Source organism: Bos indicus x Bos taurus, chromosome 17, assembly GCF_003369695.1.
Source record: "Bos indicus x Bos taurus breed Angus x Brahman F1 hybrid chromosome 17, Bos_hybrid_MaternalHap_v2.0, whole genome shotgun sequence".
Taxonomy (NCBI): domain Eukaryota; kingdom Metazoa; phylum Chordata; class Mammalia; order Artiodactyla; family Bovidae; genus Bos; species Bos indicus x Bos taurus.
This window is the reverse complement of record NC_040092.1, coordinates 36,367,368-36,393,425: the sequence shown is the minus strand read 5'-3', so window position 1 is coordinate 36,393,425 and position 26,058 is coordinate 36,367,368. Positions and strand designations below refer to the sequence as shown.

Sequence of the window (26,058 nt, the reverse complement as noted above, 5' to 3'; positions counted from 1 at the left end):
TTCTTTTTCTTGGGGATAATTTTGATCACTACTTCCTGTGCAATGTTATGAACCTCCATCCATAGTTCTTCAGGCACTCTGTCTATCAGATTTAATCTCTTAAATCTATTTGTCACTTCTACTGTATAATCATCGGAGAAGGCAATGGCACCCCACTCCAGTACTCTTGCCTGGGAAATCCCACGGATGGATGAGCCGGTAGGCTATAGTCCATGGGGCCGCTAAGAGTCGGACATGACTGAGCGACTTCACTTTCACTTTTCACTTTCATGCATTGGAGAAGGAAATGGCAACCCACTCCAGTGTTCTTGCCTGGAGAATCCCAGGGACGGGGGAGCCTGGTGGGCTGCCGTCTATGGGGTCACACAGAGTCGGACACGACTGACGCGACTTAATAGCAGCAGCAACTGTATAATCATAAGGAATTTGATCTAGGTCACACCTGAATGGCCTAGTAGTTTGCCCTACTTTCTTCAACTTAAGTCTGAATTTTGCACAAAGATGTTCATGATTTGAGGCAAAGTCAGCTCCTGGTCTTGCTTTAGCTTACTGTATAGAGGTTCTCTGTCTATAGACCTGTATAGCCCTCTTTCACAGGACTGGAAAAAGTCAATTTTCATTCCAATCCCAAAGAAGGGAAGTGCCAAAGAATGTTCAAGCTACCGCACAATTACTTTCACTTCACATGCAAGCAAGTAATGCTCAAAATTCTCAAAGCTAGGCTTCAACAGTACATGAACCAAGAAATCTCAGATATTCAAGCTGGATCTACAAAAAGAAGAGGAACCAGAGATCAACTTGGCAACATCTGTTGGATCATAGACAAAGCAAGAGAATTTCAGAAAAACATCTACCTCTGCTTCTTTGACTATGCTAAAGCCTTTGTATGGATCACAACAAAATGTGGAAAATTCTTCAAGAGATGGGAATATCAGACTACCTTGCTTGTCTTCTGCAAAACCTGTATTCAGATCAATAAGCAATAGCTAGAACTGGACATGGAAAAACAGGCTAGTTCAAAATTGGGAAAGAAATACATCAAGGCTCTATATTGTTACCCTGCTTATTTAACTTATACGCTGAGTACAGGGTAAGGTTGCATGAAGCACAGGCTGGAATCAAAATTGTTGGGAGAAATATGAATAATCTCAGATATGCAGATGACAACAATCCTCTGGCACAAAGCGAGGAGAAACTAAAGAACCTGTTGATGAAGGTGAAAGAGGAGAGTGAAAAAACTGGCTTAAAATTCAACATTCACAAAAGATCATGACATCCGGTCCCATCACTTTATGGCAAATAGATGGGAAAAAAATGGAAACAGTGACAGATTTTATTTTCTTGGGCTCCCAGATCACTGTGGATGGTGACTTGCAGCCATGGAATTAAAAGGTGCTTGCTCTTTGGAAGAAAAGATATAATAAACCTAGACAGTGTATTCAAAAGCAGAGACATTACTTTGCCAACAAAGGTCCATCTAGTCAAAGCTATGGCTTTTCTGTAGTGATGTATGGATGTGAGAGTTGGCCCGTAAAGAAAGCTGAGCACCAAAGAACTGATGCTTTTGAACTATGGTGTTGGAGAAGACTCTTGAGATTCCCTTGTACTGCAAGGAGATCAAACCAGTCAGTTCTAAAGGAGATCAACCCTGAATCGTCCTTTGAGGGACTGATGCTGAAGCTAAAGCTCCAGTAGTTTGGCCACCTGATGGGAAGAGCCAACTCATTGTAAAAGACCCTGATACTGGGAAAGATTGAAGGCAGGAGGAGAAGGGGACGACAGAAGATGAGATAGTTGGAATGCATCACTGACTCAATGGATATGGGTTTAAACAAACTCTGGGTGATGGTAAGGATAGGGAAGCCTGAAGTGCTGCAGTCCATGTGGTCGCAAAGAATTGGACATGACTGAGCAACTGAAAAACAACAACTTTATGACTTTGAATGGACTCAATTAAGAATGCTTGCACATGTGTAATAGGCTAAATGCTAACACTCTTCATATTACACAATTTCAGAATATGTGGCATACTATCCTATCATTGGCCATACCCTATCATTATATTTTCCAGATGTAAAAATATATTGAACATAAAATGAAGTTAAAACTGACATTTAAAAGCAATTTTAATAATGTTTCATAAACTCATGGGTGAATTTTAATTATTATTTCTTTAAGCAAAATTGAATGAGTAGTTGTAAATATATTTAACTTTGCACACTGGTCTATGTTACACACAAGGCAAAAACATTAAAAATAATAGAACATTTTTAATTCTTTTAAATTTTAGTTTTTAATAGCATAAATAATTTATAAATTACCCCCTAAATACTTTTTTCCCTTTAATCTTAGCTCTAGGGAGTTTTCCTCTCCCGATCGCCCCTCTCCCACTCCACTGGCCCCAACCCCATTAATGCAGTTGCAAAGGCTATGGAGCCTTTATCAGGTTAGTAACCATCTATGAGCAGAGGTCTTGAGGGAAATCCAGATTAAAAAGGAATAAGCAGAGGGAAAGCTTTTTCAGTCCTACTAGAAAGCTATGATTTAGTGAAATGAGGTTCCTGGAATTTAAAGATTAGATAAAAATAGAAACTGCTTGTCAGCTCCTTTCAGCCCCGGTGCTAATCGGGCAGGTGGGCCCCACGTTCCAGCTGGGTTGCTCCAGCCCCTCAGGGCCTCTTTGCAACCTGCTGCACATGTCTTTTTATATTAAGCAGCAGTTTAAATCATATGCCTGTGCAGGCACATGATATCAAATGGCTCCTTGTGTCAACATATTTTTTTCTATGATAATGAAATTAACAGCAGATGTTTTGTCTATTTTATTTTAGCTTTTTGACATGACATTTAGATATTTTATTTTCCTATAACTCATTAGAAAACATTTCTGATAAATAATTTAATAAACCTTTATGAATCTAACACCAAAGTAAGAAATAAAATATTGAAAACATTGTTTAAATCTCTCTGTATCTCTTTTGAACCATATTCTTTATTTGACCACTTCTTTTAGAGAAAATATCCTTCTCAAATTTTCTGTTAAACACTCTCATTATATTCTTTTAAAATATACAAATATATATTGTTTGTATATACTCTTTTAGTATTTGTGGATACATTAGTAAGATAGTAATGCTACATATTTTAAAATGTTAACAATTCTATTTATAAATTATAAATATTATACAATTTTATATATAAATTATAAATATGCCATTTTTTATTCATAATGACTTCAATAGCTTCAATTTACTTATTTCTTCTATAATTAATACTTCACTTGTAAATATGTTTCTGTTGCCATGTGAAGGATAGTTTTTCCAATTTTTGTGACTAAAAACAGTGCTGCTCAGTACCATTCGTAGACATTTTCCCAAATGCACAAATGCAGAAATTACTCTAGGATACATTATCAAAAGTGGGTTTACCATCTCATAGTATATCTGCATATCCAAATGTCAAATGTGATTGATATTCACAAATGACTCTAAAAATTTCCTCAAAAGTATTTCTGGCCTTCTGGTGATAATCACCTGCATTGATTCCAGGTCTTTGGCTAACATAATGAGATTTGTCTTCCAGTTCAGTTATTCAGCTTGGTGCTGTTCAACTTGTTAACTACTTGGTTAATTTGAACTAACTTAGTTGTGCATTTAAAAGGGTCCCATACCTTACTTATATCATAGTTCTCTGCATCTCCATAAGTATTTTCATCTCTCCATTTCATGTTTTTAATTTAATTTTATTTTAATGGAAAGATAATTACTTTAAAATATTGTGGTTTCTGCTATACCTCAACATGAATCAGCTATAGGTCTATATTCTATTTTGGTGCTAGTACCATGCTGTCTTGATGACTGTACTTTATAGTAAATTCTGAAGTCAGAAAGGTTGATTCCTCCAGATCCACTTTTGTTCTCAAGATTTGGCTATTCAGAGGTTTTTGTGTTTCCATACAAATTGTGAAATTATTTGTTCTGGTTCTGTGAAAAATATCTACTGGTGTTTGATAGGGATTGAATTAAATCTATAGATTGCTTTGGGTAGTATAGTCATTTTCACAATATTGATTCATCCAATCAAAGAACATGGTATATCTCTCTGTGTTGCTTTTGATTTCTTTCATCAATGTCTTACCATTTTCTGCATACAGGTCTTTTGTCTCCTTAGGTAACTTTATTCCTAAGTATTTTATTCATTTTGTTCCAATGGTTAATGGGATTGTTTCCTTAATTTCTCTTTTTGATTTTTCATTGTTTGTGTATTAACAATGCAAGGGATTTCTGTGTATTAATTTTATATCCTGCAACTTTACTATATTCGTTGATTAGATCTAGTAATTTTCTGGTGGAATCTTTATGGTTTTCCATGTAGAGAATCATGTCATCTATAAGCAGTGAGAGTTTTTCTTCTTTCCCAATCTGGAATCTTTTAATTTCTTTTTCTTCTCTGATTGATGTGGGTAAGAGTTCCAAAACTATTTTGAATAATAGCGATGAGAGTGGGCACTCATCTTGTTACTTATTTTAGAAAAATGCTTTCAATTTTTCACCATTGAGAATAATATTTTCTGTGTGTTTGTCATATATGGCCTTTATTATGTTTAGGTATGTTCCTTCTATACCTACTTTCTGGATAGTTTTTTTTTTTTTTTTGACATAAACGGGTGTTGAAATTTGTCAAAAGCTTTCTCTGCATCTTTTGAGATAATCATATGGTTTTCATCTTTCAATTTGTTAATATGGTGTATCACACTGATTGATTTGTGTATATTGAAGAGTCTTTGCATCCCTGGGAGTAAAGCCCACTTGGTCATGATGTATGATCACTTTAATGTGCTGTTAGATTTTGTTTGCTAGAATTTTGTTGAAAATTTTTGTATCTATGTTCATCACTACAGATATTGGCCTGTGATTTTCTTTTTCTGTGTGTGTTATCTTAGTCTAGTTTTGGTATCAGGGTGATGGCCTTGTAGAATGAGCTTGGGAGTTTTCCTGCTTCTGCAATTTTGGAAGCAATTGAGCAGGATAGGTGTTAGTTCTTCTTTTAACTTTTGGTAGAATTTGCCAGTGAAGCCATCTAGTCCTGGGCTTTTATTTTTGGAAGATTTTTGTTTACAGTTTCAATTTCCATGTTTGTGATTGTTCTGTTCATATTTTCTATTTATTCCTGGTTCAGCTTTGGAAGGTTATACTTTTCTAAGAATTTGTCCATTTCTTCTAGGTGGTCCATTTTTTGGCATAAAATTACTCATAGTAGTCTCTTATGATTCTTTGTATTTCTTTGTTGTCTGTTGTAACTTCTTTTTCATTTCTAATTTTATTGATTTGAGTCTTAGATCTTTTTTCTTGATAAGGCTAGTTAACAGATTGTCAATTTTGTTTGTCTTCTTAAAGAACCAGCTTTTAGTTTTATTGATCTTTGCATTGTCTCCTTCAATTCTTTTTCATTTATTTCTGTTCTGGTCTTTATGATTTCTTTCCTTCTACTAACTTTGGGATTTTTTGTGTTTATTTTTCTAGTCATTTTCGGTGTAAGGTTAGATTGCTTATTTGATGTCTCTCGTTACTTGAAGTAGGCTCGTGTTGCTGTAAACTTCCCTCTTAGTATTGTTTTACTGCATCTCATAGGTTTTGAGTTGTTGTGTTTCATTGTCATTTGTTTCTAGGCGTATTTTGATTTCTTTTTTCATTTATTCAGTGATCTGTTGATTATTCAGAAGTGTGCTGCTTATCCTCCTTGTGTTTGAGGGTTTTTTTTAGTTTTTTCCTGTATTTTTCTATATTTTCTAATCTTACAGCATTGTGGTCAGAGATGATGCTTGAAAGATTTCAATTTTTTAAAATTGACAAAAGCTTGATTGTGGCCCAAAATGTCACTTATTTGGGGAAATGTTTTATGTGAACTTGTGAAAAAAGTAAAAGTTATTGGTTTTGGATGAAATGCCCTGTAAATATCAATTAGTTCCATCTGGTCAAATGTATCATTTAAAGCTTGTTTTTCCTTATTAATATTCTGTCTGGATGATCTGTCCATTGCTGTGAGTGAGGTATGAAAGACCCTCACTGCTACTATATTTCTGTCAATTTCCTCTTTAATAGGTGCTAGGATTTGCCTTATGTATTGAGGTGCTCTTTTGTTGGATGCATAAATATTTATAATTGTTATGTCTTCTTCTTGAATTGACCCCTTGATCAATATATAGTCCTTCTTTGTCTCTTGTACCAGTCTTTTATTTTAAAGTCTATTTTATCTGATATGAATATTGCTACTCCTGCTTTCTTTTTGACTTCCATTTGTATAGAATATCTTTTTCTAGCCCCTCATTTTCATCCTGTATGCATCCCTATGTCTGAAGTGGCTTTCTTCTAGACAGCATATCTAGGGGTCTTGTTTTTGTATCCATTTAGCCAATCTGTGATTTTTAGTGGGAGCATTTAGCCAATCTGTGATTTTTAGTTGGAGCATATGGGTAATTGATCCTATTACCTTATGTATAATCCTATTATCATTTAACTTATTGTTTTGGGTTTGTTTCTGTTGGCCAGTTCTTTTTGTGTTTCCAGCCTAGAAAATTTCCTTTTGCATTTGTTGAAGAACTAGTTCAGTGGTGTGGACTTTCTTAATTTTTGCTTGTCTGTAAAGTTCTCCTTCAAATCTGAATGAGATTCTTGCTAGATAGAGTCATCATGGTTGTAAGATTTTTCTCTTTCATCACTTTAAGTCTGTCCTGTCATTCCCTTCTGGACTGTAGGTGTAAGCCTTATGGGGATCCTCTTATACATTATTTGTTGCTTTTCCTTTGCTGCTTTTAATAGTTGTTTTTTTGTGTGTTTAATATTTGTTAGTTTGTTTAATACGTGTCTTAAAATGTCTCTCCTTGAATTTATCCTGCATGGGACTCTCTGGGTTTCCTAGAATTGGGAGATTTTCAACTGTAACTTCCTCAAATATTTCCTCATGGCCTTTCCTTTTGTCTTCTTCTTCTGGGACCACTATGATTAGAATGTTGTACTTTTAATGCTGTCCTAGAGGTCTCTGAGGCTGTGCTCGTTACCTTTTTATTCTTTTTTCTTTATTATGTTCTGTTTCAGTTATTTCCATTGTTCTATCTTATATCTCACTTACCTGTTCTTCTGCCTGTTACTCTACTGTTGGTTCTTTACCGGCTGAGCTACCAGGGAAGCCTTGGTTTCCTCCAGTGTATTTTTAATCTCAGTTATTTTGTTGTTAATTGCTGTTTGTTCTTTAATTCTTCAAGATCCTTATTAAACATTTCTTGCATCTTCTCAATCTGTCTAACATGACATGTGTGCAGGCCCGGTTGCGTCTGACTCTTTGAAACCCCATGGACTGTAGCCCACCACCCTCCTCTTTTCGTGGAATTTTCCAGGCAAGAATACTGGTGTGAGTTGCTATTTCCTACACCAGGGGATCTTCCTGACCCAGGGATTGAACATACATATTGTGCAGGCAGATTGTCCTTCATTGGCAGGCAGATTCTTTACCACTGTGCCACGTGGGTAGCACGTCAAGTCTATTTATCCATGCCTCAATTTTATTTTCAAGACTTTAGACCATCTTTACCATCATTACCCTAAATTCTTTTTTGGGTAGATTGCCTATTTCCTTTTCATTTCTTCATTGTGGGTTTTTGCCACATTCCTTCATCTGCCGGATGTGTCTTTGTCTTTTCATTTTATTTAATTTACTGTGTCTGGGTTTCCTTTCTACAGCCTGGAAGGTTTTAGTTCCTCTTAATCATACAGTCTGCCTTCCATGGGTGAGGTTGGACCAATTCCTTGTGAAGTTTCCTGGTTGGGGGGGATTTGTGCCAGGGTTCTGGTGGATAGATATAGATCTTGTCTCTCTGAAGTCCAGTGCCATGTTCAGTAGTGTGTTCTGGAGTGCATATGGGTTTGGTATGGCTCTACGCATCCTGTTTGCTAATATGCATGGTGTGGCCCAGTTTTGCTGAAGGATTGGCATAGGGCATTTGGCACTGGAGCTTTCTGGTTTTTTGATGGGGCTTGGTTTTAGTGTTGAGATGAAGATCTTTAAGGGGGGCTCTCACTTTAGGGGAGTTCTCTAGTGCTTCAAAGTTCTGGCATTGTGTCTCTTGCCTCTGGGTTCAGGCCTGAGCACTTTCTGCTGCATCAAGATGTCACAGTCCACATAGCATAGAAGACAAAATCCCTAGACTAATGGTGAAATAACTGTCAATGGCCAAGATCACCCAAAGAGACTCACACACTTATATAAAGAAGAAAAGAGGGGAAAAGAGGTAAAAGATTAAAAGAGAGTAAAAAGAGAAGATAGTAATTATGCCAACAATCAAGCCCCTATATGAAAATGGATACTAAAAATTATCAATAGACTGTCAAAAATACAGAACCAAAAAGAAAAGAAAACCTCATTAGGATCGTATGAGAAGAAAAAACATAAATAAAAGGGAGGGAGAAAGAAAGGGGATATACGTAGAGTAATGGCGAGAGGAATGTCTAAGTAATTTCTCCATTTTCCAGCTCAAGTTGATTTGCCTGCTCAGAAATTGCTCCTTTACATCTAGGAAGGTCTCTGCATCTGTTGTGGGCAGTGTGGGGTCTGCTCAGACTCTGGTATTGTCATGCTCCAGCTTGTACTTGCTCTCACAGTCAACAGTTGCCCCTAACGCATAGTTTCAGGCTAAATGCTGGAATTTAAACCACCACAGCTATAACTTGTGGGAAAATGTCCTCTTCTTTCCTTTGTTCATGCAGCCGCTGGAATTCTGCTTATTTTAGGGCCTGCTTTTGCTTTTAAGTCTCTCTGCCACCTCTGTTCACCACCCAGACAGAAGGTAGTGAAAGTAGCCACTTCTTTTGGTTCACTTGCTCAGCTGTGCTGGGGAGAGGGAGGGCTTCAGCAGATGGCACTGGAATACATGGGGAGTGCTCGCCTTGACTGGGCCACATAGGGGGAGTCACCACAGTCTGAGGTGAGCCATGTGCTTTTCCATTCTATAGACAGTAATCTCATTCTATATACATTTCGGTGTTTAAATGTGGGGCAGCATCAGTTCAGTTCAGAAATGTGGGGCAGCATAGGCGGTCTATTGCTGATTCCACTGATGTTCATGTGTGTTATAACTGACATTTTGGCTTCAAGATGATTATATTTTTTAAAATTTCTGCCTTTGAGAACCTTTTAAATCATGAGTTGAGAACACAAAGCTCCAGATACAAAAATCTCTCTGCTTTAAATTACCTTAAAGCACTAACAAAGTACAAACATTCAAGCATTTCTTGAGTTTTTATGGTCTTCTCTGAGATATAAATCTGCACTCTAAGTCCTTATGGGAATATGCCTGTGGTTACAGACATGAGAGAAATTACCTTCTCCCTAACTAGAACTCAGAAATGGCACATTCTCTTGATTCTATTTGCCAAAAAAATGCTATTACTTTTAAAAAATTATGTAGATATATATGTATCTCTCTAATTTGAATTCCATATAAGACAATTAATTAAGGCATGTTAAGCGCCTGTTATCATCATCTGGTGAGATGAGTTATCTATTCTCCCTTTATCAATGTGTATGTGTGTTTATGAATGTATGTATATATATATATACCTATCTATCATTTATGCATATACCCATCATTTATCCACTTATCCATTCCATTAATCTCTCTATATTTTCATCCTCATTCTCTTTCTGTTATTTCAACCATTTTAATTTGATGACTAGGTTTTATGTGTATATATACTTATAAAGCTATATTTTCTTTTTGTTTGTTTTTATTTCACATAAGTAGCATTTCTTTCTTCTCATGCCACTGATTAATTTTTCACTAAGTATTCTGTTTTTAAGATCTTTTTATGCCATTTTATTATTGTTTCTGTTTGCTGAATTCCCAACCTTTGCACATCACTTCTCAGAGAAAGGACCAGATGAATTGCTACCAATACCATTTACCACAAACAATGTTGTGATGGTCATCCTCCACCTTATTCTATATGGAATTTATAAGAATTTCTAAACTTTAATAATATGTTGTTTGCAGGGGATTGTTCCCACTTTATTGCTGTGGTCTCACACAAAAACTGGTGTGTTTTTTGTAATTTTATATTGTCTTGATTTTTTAAAAATCTGCATTTATTTCCTAAATATATAGTAGAATTTATTTGCTAAAGTATTTGGGTCTTGGTATTTGGAAAGGCACTTTTTTTCAGGAAAATTTCAGAGATTTCTATTGTTTTGCTTTTTTGTTGTTTTTAAAATTTTTACTCAACTATGTGAGCTTTACTTTTTTCATCTTATTCAATTTTGATATGTTTTAGCTTTTCAGAAATATATCATTTACATCTAAGATTATTAGATGAGACTTGTAAGAATATAGCATTTAAATGCCCTTTAAATTAAATGCCTGTATGTCCAACTTTTCTCATACTATATTTTCCTTACATCTTATCTTGTATTTTAATTCAAAATTGCAAAGATATTTTTATTAATCTTAACAAAAGGAAATTCTCAATTTAAACTTTTTATTCTTCATTTCTTTTTGTTCTCTTATTTCCTTGAAACTTATCACCTATCCCTTTTGTTCTTTTTGTTTATGTTGCTACTATCTTTTAACCTCTTAAGATGAATGCATAGTTTGAATTTTATAACCTTTCTTTTTTCCTGATAATTAAATCTATAAATTTCCCACAAAACTTGTTTTTCTAAAGCTCTGTGAATTTCATCATTCAGTGCTTTCCTTTGCTTCAATCTAAACATTTCAGAATTTATTTATGGTTTCTTCTATAATCAAAGGATTATTTAGTAATTCATTATTTATTTTCTGATATAGGGTGTTAATTTAATCATCATTTTATTATTATTCTAACATCACTGAATATTATTTCATAAAGTTATATATGTAATTTTCCTATTTTTTAATGAAGTTCCCTTTATGGGCTAATATATATTCAATTGTTATAAATGTTACATACGTGTTATAAAACAGAGCATTTTTCTTCATTGAATTAGGATTCTTTACCTATCAAATAGCTTGAGCTGATTCTTTTTAGGACTCATAGCTCAGATTATTCTTTGCTTGAATTTTCAGTTCCTGAGAGGTTGTTAAAAGCAATACCACTCATTGATCTATTTGTAGATATATCTGCTTATATCTCTATTAAATCATTGTTATATGATTAATTTATGTATTAATTTAATATTAAGTCCTTTAGATGTATAGATGCTGATGATAGGTATATCTTCTTGTTCCATACTTTTTCTTAAGACTATATGTTTCCTCTAATTCCTTAATCAAGTTCATATATTTTTACTTGCATTTTATTTCAGATTCTAGTAATGCTATGCAAAATATCTTTGTTCTTATTTGGAATAGATAAATAAATAGTAAGATGTACAGAAAGATAGATATAAGTATACATTCTTGTCCTTTTAAGTGCTTCTAGAAAATCATATGTGGCTAAATCTTATCTTTTGACCCATCAGAGTTTTAAATGGTGAGTTTAAACAGTTTACAGCTATTATTACTATTCTTTCATTGGTTTTGTTTCCACCATCTCCCATTTATATTTCATATGAGTTTTACTGCATTTTTATGTTCTACTTTTTTTTGTTTCTTCCTTTCCTTGTGTATTTTCCTTTAATTGGCTTAAATGTTATGGTTTGGTTTTATCATGATCATAGAAAATATATATTTAAAACTAAAACCCAGGTTTACATTCTATTTATTGATTTATTAATTTTCTTAACATTTTTATCTTCTCAAAGGACAACATGTAGATTAAGCTCAGTTCCCTTTGGTTTCTACTGTCTCTCCTCCCAAAGCACAAGTTATTAGACTACATCTCTCCATTTACCCTAACAGGGAACTAGCTTTTATTTCCTTTTTGTTCTTGTTATTTAGGCAATATACTTGTGACAATATACTTGTCATGAAGTTATTTTTTTGTCAAATTCTTCTGGCATCCTTGTGGTCCTGGACCTAATTCCCTGCAGATACCAGTAGATGACTTAAAATTTTCCAAGAGATTTTAAACATTTTTACCACATCCAAAAAGAATTGACCATGCAATGTTATAAATGTATTAATTATCTTGTTTTTGGTAATCATTCCATACTGTGTATGTTTTTGAGAATATTTATAACATCATTAAGATTTATACCTTGCATGTGTATGTACTAAGTCCCTTCAGTCATGTCTGACTCTTTGCAACCCCATGGACTATAGCCCACCAGGCTCTTCTGTCCATGGGCATTCTCCAGGTAAGAATACTGGAGAGGGTTACCATGACCTCTTTTGGGGATCTTCCTGACCCAGTGATCAAACTTGTGTCTCTTCCATCTCCTGCATTGGCAGGCGGGTTCTTTTACCAATAACACTAACTGGGAAACCCTGTATAACTTAAATATATACAATTATTTTCATCAGTTATTCCTCAATAAAGTTGAAAAAATTGTAAACATAATGCCATAGGTGTCACTTTTTGCTGAAAATTAAGTTGATATTGCAAAAACTGTTACCACCTACCTGTCTAAGCATTAATGAAAATCCTATTAAATATTCTTCAACCTATTCTAGGGAGATCCCAACTGGGAAGCTTGTCTTTTTATAATGGAAGTTTAACTCCTGATCTGGGCTCAGATCTCAGGTAATCATATTTGCTTGAAAATACTTTTGAACATTCATGGTCATCACCCCTAGAGCACTTCATGAATCCACCGGTTGAGAATGCACGTAGGAGAAGCTAGAGATGACTTTTGCTCACCTCAAGTGAGACGAAATATGTAAAGAACTTAAAAATTGCTTGCCACCTAGACTGATATGAGTGCTTTAATCTCTCCTCCTTCCCTTCCTCCTCTCCTTTCTCCTCCTCTCCATATTCTTTCTCTTGCTCTTCTGTTTGTATTCCTCAAACCTCAATCTTCATTCCACTGACACTTAGAACCAATCTCTCTGCCTAATGAGAGGGCAGTGAATGTGTTGATGCTTAGTCTCCAACCTTCTGACTCCCTTGTGCTTATCTTCCCCAGCAAGTTTCTTGGATGCCTGCACCCAGAGTATATTATCTTAGTTTTGATTTATCTGCATCATGACTATAAGCATTTGCAGTTTCTTCATTGCAGAATACAATTTATTGACAATTATGTTCTCAATAATAAATGTTATTTATTGGCAGTCTCCGTAAGTTTTATTGATATATTACTAAAAACACTATATTCCAGATGACTGGAAATTTGTAAAAATCAAATCATTAGATTCCTATAACAGTTACTGTGATGGGCCTCTTACAGACAATAAATTACTAATCCAAATCAATTGAAGGATAAACATAAAAGGGAAAAAAATCTAATGTAAATGGCTTCAATTTAAATCAACTTCACTAATTTCTAAGTCAAAATCATTAGTTAAGTAGTGATTTAGTTCAGTTCAGTTCAGTTCAGTCGCTCAGTCGTGTCTGACTCTTTGCAACCCCATGAATCACAGCGCGCCAGGCCTCTCTGTCCATCACCAACTCCCGGAGTTCACTCAGACTCACGTCCATCGAGTCAGTGATGCCATTCAGCCATCTCATCCTCTGGTGTCCCCTTCTCCTCCTGCCCCCAATCCTTCCCAGTATCAGAGTCTTTTCCAATGAGTCAACTCTTTGCATGAGGTGGCCAAAGTACTGGAGTTTCAGCTTTAGCATCAGTCCTTCCAAAGAAATCCCAGGGCTGATCTCCTTCAGAATGGACTGGTTGGATCTCCTTGCAGTCCAAGGGACTCTCAAGAGTCTTCTCCAACTCACAGTTCAAAAGCATCGATTCTTCGGTGCTCAGCTTTCTTCACAGTCCAACTCTCGCATCCATACATGACCACTGGAAAAATCATAGCCTTGACTAGATGGACCTTTGTTGGCAAAGTAATGTCTCTGCTTTTCAATATGCTATCTAGGTTGGTCATAACTTTTCTTCCAAGGAGTAAGCGTCTTTTAATTTCATGGCTGCAGTCATCATCTACCATGATTTTGGAGCCCCCCAAAATCAAGTCTGACACTGTTTCCACTGTTTCTGCATCTATTTCCCATGAAGTGATGGGACCAGATGCCATGATCTTCATTTTCTGAATGTTGAGTTTTAAGCCAACTTTTTCACTCTCTTCTTTCACCTTCATCAAGAGGCTTTAAATTCCTGTTCGCTTTCTGCCATAAGGGTGGTGTCATCTGCATATCTGAGGTTATTGATATTTCTTCTGGCAATCTTGATTCCACCTTGTACTTCTTCCAGCCCAGCGTTTCTCATTATGTACTCTGCATAGAAGTTAAATAAGCAGGGTGACAATATACAGCCTTGAAGTACTCCTTTTCCTATTTGAAACCAGTCTGTTGTTCCATGTCCAGTTCTAACTGTTGCTTCCTGACCTGCATATAGGTTTCTCAAGAGGCAGGTCAGGTGGTCTGGTATTCGCCTCTCTTTCAGAATTTTCCACAGTTTATTGTGATCCACACAGTCAAAGGCTTTGGCATAGTCAATAAAGCAGAAAGAGATGTTTTTCTGGAACTCTCTTGCTTTTTCGATGATCCAGCAGATGTTGGCAATTTGATCTCTGGTTCCTCTGCCTTTTCTAAACCCAGCTTGACCATCTAGAAGTTCATGGTTCGTGTATTGCTGAAGCCTGGCTTGGAGAATTTTGAGCATTACTTTACTAGCATGTGAGATGAGTGCAATTGTGCGGTAGTTTGAGCATTCTTTGGCATTGCCTTTCTTTGGGACTGGAATGAAAACTGACCTTTTCCAGTCCTGTGGCCACTGCTGAGTTTTCCAAATTTGCTGGCATATTGAGTGCAGCACTTTCACAGCATCATCTTTCAGGATTTGAAATAGCTCAACTGGAATTCCCTCACCTCCACTAGTTTGTTCGTAGTGATGCTATCTAAGGCCCACTTGACTTCATATTCCAGGATATCTGGCTCTAGGTGAGTGATCACACCATCGTGATTATCTGGGTTGTGAAGATCTTTTTTGTACAATCTTCTGTGTATTCTTGCCACCTCTTCTTAATATCTTCTGCTTCTGTTAGGTCCATACCATTTCTGTCCTTTATCGAGCCCATCTTTGCATGAAATATTTCTTTGGTATCTCTAGTTTTCTTGAAGAGATCTCTAGTCTTTCCCATTCTGTTGTTTTCTTCTATTTCTTTGCATTGATTGCTGAGGAAGGCTTTCTTATCTCTTCTTGCTGTTCTTTGGAACTCTGCATTCAGATGCTTATATCTTTCCTTTTCTCCTTTGCTTTTTTCTTCTCTTCTCTTCACAGCTATTTGTAAGGCCTCCCCAGACAGCCATTTTGCTTTTTTGCATTTCTTTTCTATGGGGATGGTCTTGATCCCTGTCTCCTATACAATGTCATGAACCTCATTCCATAGTTCATCAGGCACTCTACCTATCAAATCTAGGCCCTTAAATCTATTTTTCATTTCCACTGTATAATCATAAGGGATTTGCTTTAGGTCATACCTGAATGGTCTACTGGTTTTCCCTACTTTCTTCAATATAAGTCTGAATTTGGTAATAAGGAGTTCATGATCTGAGCCACAGTCAGCTCCTGGTCTTGTTTTTGTTGACTGTATAGAGCTTCTCCATCTTTAGCTGCAAAGAATATAATCAATCTGATTTTGGTGTTGACCATCTGGTGATGTCCATGTGTAGTCTTCTCTTGTGTTTTGGAGAAGGGTATTTGCTATGAGCAGTGCATTTTCTTGGCAAAACTTTATTAGTCTTTGCCCTGCTTCATTCCGTATTCCAAGGCCAAATTTGCCTGTTACTCCAGGTGTTTCTTGACTTCCTACTTTTGCATTCCAGTCCCCTATAATGAAAAGGACATCTTTTTTGGGTGTTAGTTCTAAAAGCTCTTGTAGGTCTTCATAGAACTGTTCAACTTCAGCTTCTTCAGCATTACTGGTTGGGGCATAGACTTGAATTACTGTGATATTGAATGGTTTGCCTTGGAAACAAACAGAGATCATTCTATCGTTTTTGAGACTGCATCCAAGTACTGCATTTCAAACTCTTTTGTTGACCATGATGGCTACTCCATTTCTTCTAAGGGATTCCTGCCCTCAGTAGTAGATATAATGGTCATCTGAGTTAAATTCACCCATTCCAGTCCATTTTAGTTCGCTGATTCCTAGAATGTCGACATTCACACTTGCCATCTCCTGTTTGACCACTTCCAATTTGCCTTGATTCATGGACCTGACATTCCAGGTTCCTATGCAATATTGCTCTTTACAGCATTGGACCTTGCTTCTATCACCAGTCACATCCACAACTGGGTATTATTTTTGCTTTGGCTCCATCCCTTCATTCTTTCTGGAGTTATTTCTCCACTGATCTCCAGTAGCATATTGGGCACCTACCGACCTGGGGAGTTCCTCTTTCAGTGTCCTATCATTTTGCCTTTTCATACTGTTCATGGGGTTCTCAAGGCAAGAATACTGAAGTGATTTGCCATTCCCTTCTCCAGTGGACCACATTCTGTGAGACCTCTCCACCATGACCCGCCTGTCTTGGGTGGCCCCACAGGGCATGGCTTAGTTTCATTGAGTTAGACAAGGCTGTGGTCCTAGTGGGGCTTCCCTGGTGGCTCAGAGGTTAAAGTGTCTGCCTGCAATGCGGGAGACCTGGTCCTAGTGTGATTAGATTGACTAGTTTTCTGTGAGTATGGTTTCAGTGTGTCTGCCCTCTGATGCCCTCTTGCAACACCTACTGTCTTACTTGGGTTTCTCTTACCTTGAACATGGGGTATCTCTTCATGGCTGCTCCTGCAAAGCGCAGCCGCTGCTCCTTACCTTGGACGAGGGGTATCTCCTCACCACTGCCCCTTCTGACCTTGAATGTGGAATAGCTCCTCTAGGTCCTCCTGTGCCATATTTCTACTTATTCCAAATCATTGAATTAGAGATTTATGTTAGGAGAATCATCATTATTCCTCACACTCCAAAAACACACTGTAAAAACTGTTTTAGTGTTGTAATTATTGATGTGTTTATTTAATGTAATTCATATGACTCTTTAAAAATTCAGCTGTATTAAGAGGGCATAAATTTTCCTCTGAACATAGAAGAACTCCTTTGAATATAGTTTATACTTTCCTCATGTTTAAAGAAATATAGAGTTAAGTTGTGATTAATTATTCACAGTTCTTCCAAAAGGATTAAATAGTTTTCAATTCTGTGTCTTTACACAAGTTAATGGTCTTTTTCCTGGCAAATTATTTTGCCATTCTTTAAGTCTCAGCTCAAGTAGCACTTTCATAAAGAATTCTCTCTTTGCATAGGCAATTGACCCTCCCTTTCTTTTTAGCACATCATCTTGTAAATGTTTTGATTGTTTTGTAATAGAGTTACCATGCTCTCCAAATAGAATGTTAACTTTTGAGATCAGAATTTGATTGTTATCCGTAGTTAATCCTGAAAGCATGGAGCTGGTAATACAGATTCAAAATAAGTCTATATTTAAAGAATGAGTAGTTTGTTATGTCAATACCTTATTAAAATGGAATATAAGGAGATGAATATTTTTCAATCACTTCTCAAATTTATTTACACAAAAATAAGGTAAATAGATAATGAACCCCAAAACCATTTGAATATGTTTTATCAATTAAAAATTCAATTTCCACTATTTTCTTTTAGAATAAAATAAATTACATTCAAAAATTAAATAGATGTATCTTTTAAATGTTTCCAAATTTGCTGTAGATATTATTCACAATGGGCTGTTGTCTACTGTATATAATTAATGTTATCAAAATTAATTTTGTTTTGTTTTCTATTTCAAATGTATATCCTCAAAAAAGTGACCTATGAACATATATTAATTTTAGATTTCCTCCATATCTTATTCAAGTCTAATGGTATAAAACAATGATGCTCCTACAATGCTCCTCCGTCCATGGGATTATCCAGGCAAGAGTACTGGATTGGGTTGCCATTTCCTTCTCCAGAATAAATATAATTAATGTTATCAAAATTAATTTTGTTTTATTTTCTATTTCAAATGTATATCTTCAAAAAAGTGACCTATGAACATATATTAATTTTAGATTTCCTCCATATCTTATTCAAGTCTAATGGTATAAAACAATGATGCTCTAATAATGGTCTATAGACTTATCATTTTATCTTAAGATTATAGGTTAGGTAATAGAATATTTTCTTTCCTCTAGAATTTTCTTAATATCCTCAAATCTTTATTCATTGTAAACTGAAGGAATAATCTTGTACATTAATACAGAAAGGAAAGTCCATATATGTCTGTAGCATGTACAGGCTTTTTAGTGAGTACTTTCCCTTTTGATTATTTTAACTGACTGCTGTGCTTATGAGTCTTTGTGTTATTTCCTATCTAAAATATCTCATTACCTAATTCCTAATTTCCACGTGCTACTTTTCCTGCCCTGGATACTTGTAATTCATCTATTTAAATGCTTATCTTTGAAGATTTAGTTTGCTAATATCTTTTATAAGTCAATCAACCAAAGATGTCCTGTGTGACACTTTGGGCAAATTCTTATGGATTATATTAGACATCTATATGTAGTGATTGTTTATTCATATTTTATACTTAATCTGAACTATACAAATAATTAAATAGCTTTTCTGATGTTTATAATTAGATAATGCAAGAATGTAATTCATTATATATTTATCACAATAATAATTGATTTCATTTTAAATATAAATACAAATAAATTTCCATAATGTTAATAAAATCTAGGCTGTGGTCCTAGTGTGATTAGATTGATTAGTTTTCTGTGAGTATGGTTTCAGTGTGTCTGCCCTCTGACGCCCTCTTGCAACACCTACCGTCTTACTTGGGTTTCTCTTACCTGGGACGTGGGGTATCTCTTCACAGCTGCTCCAGCAAAGTGCAGCCGCTGCTCGTTATCTTGGACGAGGGGTATCTCCTCACCGCTGCCCCTTCTGACCTTGAACGCGGAATAGCTCCTCTAGGCCCTCCTGCTCCCGAGCAGCCACCGCTTCTTGGAGGTGGGGTTGCTCCTCCCGGCCGCAGCCCCTGGCGCTAGTAAAGTTAGTAAAGTAATGCTCAAAATTCTCCAAGCCAGGCTTCAGCAATACGTGAACTATGAACTTCCAGTTGTTCAAGCTGGTTTTAGAAAAGGCAGAGGAACCAGAGACCAAATTGCCAACATCTGCTGGATCATCAAAAAAGCAAGAGAGTTCCAGAAAAACATCTATTTCTGCTTTATTGACTATGCCAAACCCTTTGACTGTGTGGATCACAATAAACTGTGGAAAATTATGAAAGAGATGAGAATATCAGACCACCTGACCTGTCTCTTGAGAAACTTGTATGCAGGTCAGGAAGCAACAGTTAGAACTGGACATGGAACAACAGACTGGTTTCAAATAGGAAAAGCAGTACGTCAAGGCTGTATATTGTCACCCTGCTTATTTAACTTATATGCAGAGTACATCATGAAAATTCTGGGCTAGAAGAAGCACAAGCTGGAATCAAGATTGCCAGGAGAAATATCAATAACCTCAGATATGCAGATGATACCACCCTTATGGCAGAAAGTGAAGAACTAAAAAGCCTCTTGATGAAGGTGAAAGAAGAGAGTGAAAAAGTTGGCTTAAAACTCAACATTCAGAAGACATACAGATGGCTAACAAACACATGAAAAGATGCTCAACATCACTCATTATCAGAGAAATGCAAATCAAAACCACTATGAGGTACCATTTCACACCAGTCAGAATGGCTGCGATCCAAAAGTCTACAAATAATAAATGCTGGAGAGGGTGTGGAGAAAAGGGAACCCTCTTACACTGTTGGTGGGAATGCAAACTAGTACAGCCACTATGGAGAACAGTGTGGAGATTCCTTAAAAAACTGGAAATAGAACTGCCTTATGACTCAGCAATCCCACTGCTGGGCATACACACTGAGGAAACCAGAAGGGAAAGAGACACGTGTACCCCAATGTTCATTGCAGCACTGTTTATAATAGCCAAGACATGGAAGCAACCTAGATGCCCATCAGCAGATGAATGGATAAGAAAGCAGTGGTACATATACACAATGGAGTATTACTCAGCCATTAAAAAGAATACATTTGAATCAGTTCTAATGAGATGGATGAAACTGGAGCCTATTATACAGAGTGAAGTAAGCCAGAAGGAAAAACATAAATACAGTATACTAATGCATATATATGGAATTTAGAAAGATGGTAACAATAACCCGGTGTATGAGACAGCAAAAGAGACACTGATGTATAGAACAGTCTTATGGACTCTGTGGGAGAGGGAGAGGGTGGGAAGATTTGGGAGAATGACAATGAAACATGTAAAATATCATGTAGGAAACGAGTTGCCAGTCCAGGTTCGATGCACGATGCTGGATGCTTGGGGCTGGTGCACTGGGACGGCCCAGAGGGATGGTATGGGGAGGGAGGAGGGAGGAAGATTCGGGATGGGGAACACATGTATACCTGTGACGGATTCATTTTGATATTTGGCAAAACTAATACAATTATGTAAAGTTTAAAAATAAAATAAAATTAGAAAAAAAAAAAAACTCAACATTCAGAAAATGAAGATCATGACATCTGGTCCCATGACTTTATGGGAAATAGATGGGGAAACAGTGGAAACAGTGTCAGACTTGATTTCTCTGGGCTCCAAAATCACGGCAGATGGTGACTGCAGCCATGAAATTAAAAGACGCATACTCCTTGGAAGAAAAGTTATGACCAACCTAGATAGCATATTGAAAAGCAGAGACATTACTTTGCCAATAAAGGTCTGTCTAGTCAAGGCTGGTTTTTCCAGTGGTTATGTAGGGATGAGAGAGTTGGACTGTGAAGAAGGCTGAGCACCGAAGAATCGATGCTTTTGAACTGTGGTGTTGGAGAAGACTCTTGAGAGTCCCTTGGACTGCAAGGAGATCCAACCAGTCCATTCTGAAGGAGATCAGCCCTGGGATTTCTTTGGAAGGAATGATGCTAAAGCTGAAACTCCAGTCCTTTGGCCATCTCATGCGAAGAGTTGACTCATTGGAAAAGACTCTGATGCTGGGAGGGATTGGGGGCAGGAGGAGAAGGGGACGACAGAGGATGAGATGGCTGGATGGCATCACTGACTCGATGGACGTGAGTCTGAGTGAACTCTGGGAGTTGGTGATGGACAGGGAGGCCTGGGGTGCTGCGATTCATGGGGTCACAAAGAGTCAGACACGACTGAGCGACTGAACTGAACTGAACTGAATAAAATCTCTAAACTTACGGACTTCAGAATATGAAGTAACATTGAAACTATCCATTAATCCATTATTCATTAACCTCTCTGTATCTTTTCTTCATTAAAGTCCTATAAAATATTGAATATAGTATGAATCTATAATAAGAAGCAATGACAATTTTGACTTTGGAATTAATGTCACACCAACATATTAAGCCAAAAGAGAAGCACCTGTATTTTGACATTCTAGAGCTTTTACAGATTGTATTTTGAATGTCTAAATAGAACTAGATCCCTCTCTCTTTCTACAAGAGATAAATAAATATATATATATAAAATAGCAAATATTTTAATCAAATTTTATGTATGTTAATAAATGCTTGACTATTAATATATCTGATATTTCTTTTAAAAATTAAGAAAATTACTTTCACTTGATAAAGAGCTGAAACTTATTAGTTGCCCGACTCTATTTAATGTTTATCATCCCAACTCTACACTACCACGGTCTGTAGTTTTGCAGTCCTACCATGCAATCTCATAGATCCTTAACTTTATTTGTGCTGTATCTACTGCAGAGAATCCTTCCCTTCAATTCACTGTAGAGCTCAGCTACTTTTTACTAAAACCTCATCTTCTTTGTATATTCCTCAGTTCTCCACATTCACAAAGCTTCCATTCACCTGCCTAAGAGAGAATGCATTACTCCGTTAACCGTACCTTCTAGATTTTATATATAATTCCATTATTGAATGTCACATTTTATTTCACATACTTTTTGGATTTTGCCTGTCACTCCACTGGGATGTTAAAATCTAGAATTCAGACACTGTATTAGAAATGGTGCCATTTGCAGATAGTATTCTAGACACTGTGTATATGCCAGTTAAGTCATGAGTAACATAGATTCCAGTAAATGGAACATCATGTGCAAATAAATCCTTTTATTATCATAGAAGGTGATAACTTCTGTGAATAATGAACAAAAAGTTAAAAAATCAGATATTTAGTAATGGAGGTACATTTTTAGATAGAATGCTCAGGAATTGAAGCTTGTTGAAGAGGTGGTATTAAATAGAAACACGATGCAAATTCCCAGAGGAGTGATCTCAAATAAAAGATAGGAAGATTGTGATTAAACTTAGTAAAACTGAAAATTCACCATTACAATTTATTAAAATTACACTGATAAACCTAAGATTTAGGAGGCCAGATATACTGCTTTATGATTGCTGGTATCTCTTGTTTTCCAGACATTTTAAAATTAAATTGCCACCAAGAAAATATGTTTGAGGGGAAGTATGTACATATGTTTGTGCATGTGTATGTGTTGTGTATATGTGTGTACTGAAGGCCTTGGGGAGGGAGCTTGTATGTTCATGGGTTTGCATGCATCAGAAGAGCATAGCATAGATTTGTTATAAAATTGCGGTGGACTGACTCCACTGAAATGGTCTCCTATTCCCAATCTCCTTGAATTTACAATCCATATTATTGAATAGCTCTAATGAACGTTTTTGAGAACATTTAATATTATATTTTTACCACTTAGCACATGGAAATGTTAAATAAATTTGTATTGAACATCAGTAGTCTGCTTCAAATTATCAACTCACAAATTTTGTTTGTTGGTATTTGTCTGGGAGGCAATTATTTTTATATCAAAGAGAAGGCAAAAGTTCTGAGAAAGAATTTAAATTAGCCAGGCTTCAACAGTTAATAAATCTTTGTATATGTTTGCCATAAACATTTATACTGACATCCCTTGACTATTTTCACAATTAGGGTCTATTGGTATTTGGTCATGATTTTAAATTTGCATACATTTATCTGAGCTTCTGGAGAAGGCAATGACAACCCACTCCAGTACTCTTGCCTGGAAAATCCCATGGACGGAGGGGCCTGGTGGGCTGCAGTCCGTGGGGTTGCTAGGAGTCAGACACAACTGAGCAACTTCACTTTCACTTTTCACTTTCATGCATTGGAGAAGGCAATGGCAACCCACTCTAGTGTTCTTGCCTGGAGAATCCCAGGGACGGGGGAGCCTGGTTGGCTGCCATCTATGGGGTTGCACAGAGTCGGACACAACTGAAGCGACAGCAGCAGCAGCATCTGAGCTTCTATGGCACTACTGTATATACACATAAAGCCCCTTTTTGTGAATGATGACATTAATTACTTCAAGAATAAGTGTGGATCATAGGAACTGGGAGCTAAATTACTTCACCTAGAATGCATCATTTTTTTTATTACTACTGACATTGTTTTATCTTTTGTTACTTTTTAATTTTGAGTTTAATTGATTCATTATGGATTATTCAATATACCAGTAAAACATTTCTATACATTTGAATTTTCTTAAATTTCATGTCAGAAGTTTTTTTTTTTTTTTTTCTCAACACATGATCAACTTAAACACAATTTGAATGTGTCCTTCATTACAAGCTATAGGCAAAGAAAAATAAATAAATAAAAATGCATTTGCTTCCTCCTAACTTTATTTTATTACTACTGGGGGATGGGGTGTGCCCCCTGCAAGTGAGATCTTAGTTCTGCAACCAAGGATGGAAGCTGCATTCTCTCCAGTGGAAGTATGGAGTCTTAACCACTGGACAACCAGGCAAGTCCTCAATTTTAAGAGGTGAAGTTTATTGCCTTTAAATCTATGCCATCCATTCAACTAAAGGGAACTTAAGAAGAAAACAATTTTCTAATATTATCATGTTAATGATCTAGGTAGCATGGATTTACCATAGCTTTATTTCTTTTAAAAAAATATTTATTTAATTAGATTGCACCAGTTCTTAGTTGTGGCATGAGGGCTCTAGTTCCCTGACAAGGGACTGAACCCCTGCATTAGGAGATCAGAGTTGTAGACACTGGACCACCAGGGAAGTCCCACCATAGACTTTCATCTAATAGTCAAATGCAAATTGAGTCACGTGGGGCTGAGGAAAAACAAAAGCAAATTAGAAAACTTTTATCATTCTTGAAGTGATTAAAAGAGGAGATGCTTGTCTTTTACACTCTTGCTGAGCCCTACTTCTATCACATAGTTATACACTGGTTATCATCATGTATATACAATGAAAGATTTAGTACAGGATCTCAAACTCAGAGAGATAATTGGTATACTTTCCTAAGGAACCAATTCAATTCTACCTGCACTCGTTTCATTCTTATATCCCTCTATGTGCAGAGAAGCCTGTGGGAGTCCTGATACTAATCAAAGGGTGCATAAGTAATCTCATTAAACTAGTATCATATATATACAAATTTAAAAAAAGATTATCCATGGGTATAACCTGTATAGTGTTCATGACTTTTCCTTAAAGTGTTTTAAGCTTTATAATATTGAAGGGGAAGACCATTTACTGATAGTACAACAATTATAACTCAATGCTCTTATGATGGACTTAATGCAGTCACCATTTAAATGGTTTCTTTTCTTCCCAGAGAGCATGTGTTTCACAACAAAAAGGGAGAAATTGGGTAAATTGTGTTTGAAGATGTTCTGGCCAGATATATAGTTTTAGTGTTTGATCATAAGACATTATTTAGGGTATAAGCATCATCAGATGTTAGTAAATGTCATACCAAAATTCAAATACTAGAAAGGAAACATTCGTAATTATATCTTCTAGAGTTATAACATTCTCCTTATTATTGTGTGTTGATGTTATTCAGCTATATTTCAGTTTGACTAGATATTTTAGGCAGAGAAGGCAATGGCACCCCACTCCTGTACTCTTGCCTGGAAAATCCCATGGATGGAGGAGCCTGGTAGGCTGCAGTCCATGGGGTCTCTAAGAATCGGACACGACTAAGTGACTTCACTTTCACTTTTCACTTTCATGCATTGGAGAAGGAAATGGCAACCCACTCCAGTGTTCTTGTCTGGAGAATCCCAGGGACAGGGGAGCCTGGTGGACTGCCATCTATGGGGTCGCACAGAGTCGGACACGACTGAAGTGACTTAGCAGCTTAGCAGCAGATATTTTAGGACCACTATATCTCATTTGAAAAATTACAGGTTGAAAATTTGTTTCCAGCTTGAAAAATTTACCCTGGCTTAGATATGTTCTACTCATTATGTTGTATTTTAATATTGAAGAAATTGTATCTTTCAATCATGTATTACTTCTGAATCCATACTTTCACCCAGATTGTTTTTTCTAATCTTTAGCACACTGTCTGCAAGGATCTATTTGCCCATTTCTAACACTGAGCAGAATTTCATGGAGTCTATTTATAAACGAAAGATAGCACTCTGGGAGTCTTCCAAGAAATGATGTGGAACAAAATAATACACGAATCGTTTGCTATTATTTAGCTTTGATACATGGCCAAATATATATTTCTTATTTTAAGATAAGATCATATTGGCAGAAAATCTTTTGGAAGAGTATTACAATTCAGTTATACCAAAAGAATGGCACTTCTGCTGTTATGTATGAGACCTAAATTTTCATAATGTAAGAATGTTTCTCAAATGTATCATGAAGAAAGAATAACAAATCTTTCTGACCTCTCATTGCATAATTAAACAATTACAGTTTTCTTCTTAACATTTCCATATTTAAAAATTAACATTTAAAATCTGAAGTAATAGTTTGTGAAATAAGATTGTGAAAAATACATATTTCCAAGCGAACAATGCAATATTTTCATCATAAAAATAAATTGGAGCAGTTATTACCCTGAAAATACTAAAGTACATATATATATATATATATATATATATATATATATATATCTGCGCACACACACACACACACACACACACATATATATATTTACACTGACAGAGT

At 36.1% G+C, this 26,058-nt stretch overlaps 1 protein-coding gene across 4 annotated transcripts in view; it reads left to right on the top strand.

The window, feature by feature from the left end:
* Positions 1-26,058, top strand: part of FSTL5 (follistatin like 5) — a 930,680-nt gene that overhangs the window by 133,709 nt on the left and 770,913 nt on the right. The gene's annotated exons all lie outside the window — the stretch shown is intronic.